Below are 5,036 nucleotides of genomic sequence, written 5' to 3' on the forward strand. Positions count from 1 at the left end.
TTATGAAGCCTTCGCAGGTGAAATTTGACAGTCAATTTAAGTAGACTTGATCGGGTCACTATCAAACTGCAGTCGAATCCGGGATTTGAGCCAAATTGGCGCTGCCGGCACGACCTATCGGCCGTCGATTGCAAGGTGTCTCCGGCAGGCCTTAAGGGGCTGGCTCCGGTGATTTATAACTAACCACCCAGAAAAAAAGTTCATGTACTTGTGAACACACCTTCAGCCTCTCGGGAACACTTAACCCAATAAAGTTTGCTGGATACCATTATGTCAAGGCTCGATGTCACCAGAGTAGTCTTAAGTGTGAATCCATTTTATCTGCTAAGCAACATGTGATGCCGCAGTTCAAATCACTATGTCGATATACTGGCAACTCATTCTAAGATGGATCAGTTTGTGAGGTTGCAGTAGCACCATGTGTAAATCTCTTTTGAGTAGTGTTGAGAAGAACTGTTGGTTGACTGTTGAACGTTTCAATCAGTATACTCTGATCATCTCTGTCCGTCTCTATGCTCTGATCGAAACGAATTTCTGTTTCTATTTATTTATTGTCATCAGTTGTATTTATGTAGCCCGCATTGCGATGGTGCTACTTTATGTATTTTACCTGTGCAATTTTTAACAATATTTTTTAACTTGTAATGCCACTTAATTCAGCTTTGTGCTGCCAGTTGGTTTTTCAATAAATGAATGAATAAATGAATGAATGAACGAATAAATGAACGTCTTCATGAGAAAGGGCGATCTTTAATATTGAACGGGTAATACCCCCTGACTTAACAAGGGCTTATCCGACACCACCACTCAATACGCACCCGCCTAGAGGCAGAATAAGACTAGTGGATGCAAATCGAACCAGTTTTTTCTATCTATATAAGATGGAAGCTAGAGGCAGTTTCGGTTGAAATAGAAAATGGAAACACGCAAGCACTCGATTTGCCGCTGTCTATTCTAGTTTTACGTTACGTCCTGCGATTCGAAGAAAAGTCCATTCTTCGACGGAATAATTTCCATCAGAAATAATTGAGTTTTCTTTTTAGGTGGAAACAAACGTGTTACTTTGACATTATAGTTGAATTCAAAAGACCTGGGGAAACAAAACTAGAAGTATTTTAGCAAAGAGAGGATATTTATTTATGAAAGAAACGTTGCTTCGGGTAGATGTAAATATTTTAGAATAAAAGAGACACAGGATCTGTGAGAACATCTTAACAGTATGCGTCTTAATGCGTCAAAAATGGTGGCGTTATGGCCGAGTATAGACAGACACGAACGTCATGTTGTTAAAGGCACTGGGCATGTTAGTTGTGGAAATAACTCAATAATTGCTCAAACAGAGAGCTATTGACGCTGTGAGAAAACTACTCCCCCTGAAGTAACGTTAGTTTTTGAGAACGAGGTACTTTCTCACTCAAATAATATTTGAATCTGAGAAAGACTTTACCTTTCTCATGCGTCTGGAAGCACACATTATGTGCAACTAGGGTGTCTTTTCTTGTCAAGACTTTCTTGCAACTTCGATGACCAAGTGAGACAAACCTTTCATAGCTTTGTTTTGTTTGTTGGAATACACCAAGTAAGAACCCTGGATGTTGACAATAAACAAACATGCCCAGTGTCTATAAGGTGTTATAAATTCCCGGTCATGATTCTGTTACTTGCATTGTCCTCAGATGACCTTAAGTGTCCCACAGAGTCATAGGCTGTGTTCTTTTGAGGGTTTGTTCCACGGGTGATGAAATATAAATTGTTATAGATGAACAGATACGCGTAGCAGTGACAGCCGTGTAGATTTTATATGTCAATAATTCATTATTGGAGTCGCATTAGATTGAAACCTCTCAAAGAACTCATCCTTGGAAATATCCCTGTATTTCAGGCAATAAAGCCACAAAGCCGTAAACTTTGCCAGAGTTTGGGTGAAACAGTTACATTTACAACATAGACCCCTAAGCACTGCGTACCAACCTAACTACGGTGAAAGCACGCAGGGTGCTTACCACTGGGAACAAAATAAGTCCACATAAGGTAAAACTATGTGGACTTGTACACGTCCACACAGGGTTTTCACTAGTGAAAGAAATGAGTGTCCACAGACCCATGACTGCATCACAGAACTTTGAATGTTGTAGATGTTATTCTAATCTGGGCCCAATTTCCAAAATCAAAAATCAAACTGGACACCAGTATACAACAATGTTAACTTAACGTATTTGTGGCCGGTAACCTGTTGTTATTTTGCAATACTTTTCTGTGCTTATCAAGTTTTTGTGCTCACTGGCTTAATGGAATTTGGCCCTGGTGTAGAAAAAAAATCACTAAGCTTGCTTAGCTTCATCATACACCAGTCTGATGCAAAACGGTTCTTATTAATAGCAATTTTTTTGTGTACTTCTAGTCAACGGCTCACTGGACTGTGGACACTCTTGGTAATTGTCAAAGACCAGTCTTCTCACTTGGTATATCTCAACATATGCATAAAATAACAAACCTGTGAAAATTTCAGCCCAATTGGTCGTTGAAGCTGCGAGATAACTGTGAAAGAAAAAGCAACCTTTTCACACGAAGTTGTGTGCGTTCAGATGCTTGATTTCGAGACCTGAAATTCTAAATCTGAGGTCTCGAAATCAAACTCGTGGTAAATTACCTCTTTCTCGAAAACTACGTCACTTCAGAGGGAGCCGTTTCTGACATTGTTTTATGACTAGCTCTCCATTATACTTGTTAACAATTAAGGTTGTATGATAATAATTATTTTGAGTAATTACCAATAGTGTTCACTGCCGTTAATATTATTAAATCAATCACCCTAAGAACTCTGACGTAGGAGTATTAGCATGCATTCACACAGAGAAGGAAACAGGCGTGCAAATAACACACTTAAACATCTTACACAAGCAGTTTAGATAAATAACGTGCCATATTTCTTTTTATTTATTTCCCTTCTTGCTCAACAATAATCTAATGCTTAGAGACTAGTATAATACTTAAAGGTGATACTTTGTTGTAAATCTAGTCAACTCTAATAATAAACCTGGTCTTTGATAACCGCTGGTGTTGGAGAAAATGCTTAGCTAAAAGGTTTGGCAGATGTTATCAGATTATGCTTGTTATTTTGACTTACAATGTCGTGTAGTAGACAACACTGGTTGGATTATATTACAAGGGATAATCAAGTTTGTACATAACAATTTTGGTTTTGAAAATCCCATGATGTGGGTGTAATTTAATATATACAGAGTTGTATGACTTTAACAAGAGAAACAATTAACCAAACATCGTATAAGGATCACGTTCAATGTGATATGGTACATTTTTCGTTCTGATGAAAAGCGCGGTCAATCCGAACTTTAAAAAGAGGGTTGACAAAAATACATTTTAAAGAATTTTTACATGAGATTTCCACAGAGGAAACTGGTACCCGGTATATTGGTAAATGATTTTTGGATGAGTTGGTAACCAACAATGTGTACCATACCTCAAAATTGGGTGATTCAAATCGAGGTCTTCCTCTAGAATACAAGTTTTAGATCAAAATTGTCTATTCTCTGTTTGCTGTTGGATGGCAACTTACTATACACGCTGTCCTCCATTTACCAATCTCCAATCTAATAATTCGAGACATTGTTTGTCACAACATCATTTACGTAAAGTTATCAAAACCAATTTGGTAATTAACTGTGTTCTCTTAAAGGGAAGGTACACGTTTGGTAATGTCTCAAAACAAATATTATTTTAAAAACTGACTTGGTTAGCAGCATTGGAGGAAACGTAGTTTTTGAGAAAGAGGTAGTATCTCACTTAAGTAATAAAAGACTTCTAGCTAGAAGTATTTTATTCCCATCTGAAAGCACACAAATTCGTCAAACAAGAGTGTTTTTCTTTCAAGTCATTTTCTCCCAACTTCGATGACCAATTAAGCCCAAATTTTCACAGGCTTGTTATTTCATGCTTATGATGGTATACACCAAGTGAGGACACTTTGACAATTACCAAAGGTGTCCAGTGCCTTTAATGGGGTGGATATAGCAATTTGTTGTACTCTCTTGAGTATCATCCCAATATAATCTTAAAGCTTTAACATGTCTGTAATATAAGCTAAGCAATTAAGTAAATACAGTATTATATTCAGAAACACAATATTTGCAATCTTTTTTATTTTATTCGAATTGACACTACATAAACCCAGTGTGTGAAATCTTTTGCGAAAACCAGCACTAAATCAAGAGTCACTATCAAATTACGTCCCTCGGGAGTCCAACAATCAAACCATAAATTGAAGGCAACACCTCATTTATACTTTTATTACTCTCTGTGCTGGCAATATTTAAAAAAAAAAAATTAAATGAATGCTCATTTACAAAATTACCTCGCTGTTGGTTTAACCACAGGGCCCAGGGAACACATGTTAAGTTCCAAGTGTTGGTAGTTGACAATCTCTTGTTGACATTTTGCATCTTAATTCAGAAAATGTTAAGTCAACATTCATTCAGTCAGCGGTCATCGACTCCTCTCACTCAATTAAGTGCGATCTTTTTGAATAAACATTTTTATTTTAAAGAACCGGCGTTTCGGGAGAAAGCCTTGAAATTTCCCCGTCTTGTCAATTTCGTTTTCCATAAAATAAACAAAAAAACCTTGAATATTTTTTGACAGCTTCATTTAGAAAGGACTCTTTTTTTCAAAGGTGGTCAGTTCTGGGGCGAAACGTTGTTAAGTATAAATCTTCTGACAAAACTTACTTTTCAAACTGTCAAAGCTTATTCAGGGTTAGAGAGAAATGCAACAAGAATAATTTATGTACTTTCCAAAGGCTCATCCGCTTGTTAATTTTTAAAATGCCAAATACAATTAAATAACTCGATAAAAGTTCCCTTCGGCTATCAAAACTGTTTATACACTTTAAGTCACCTTTTCACCCTTAAAGGAACACGTTGCCTTGGATCGGTCGAGTTGGTCTTTGAAAAGCGTTTGTAACCGTTTTTTATAAAATGCATATGGGTAGAAAGATGTTGTAAAAGTAGAATACAATG

The 5,036-nt window shown here is 36.9% G+C and overlaps 1 long non-coding RNA gene across 1 annotated transcript in view; it reads left to right on the top strand.

Annotated features, from left to right (window-relative positions):
• Positions 1-5,036, top strand: part of LOC139945604 (uncharacterized) — a 68,089-nt gene that overhangs the window by 18,659 nt on the left and 44,394 nt on the right. The gene's annotated exons all lie outside the window — the stretch shown is intronic.

This window comes from Asterias amurensis, chromosome 12 (assembly GCF_032118995.1).
Source record: "Asterias amurensis chromosome 12, ASM3211899v1".
Classification (NCBI taxonomy): domain Eukaryota; kingdom Metazoa; phylum Echinodermata; class Asteroidea; order Forcipulatida; family Asteriidae; genus Asterias; species Asterias amurensis.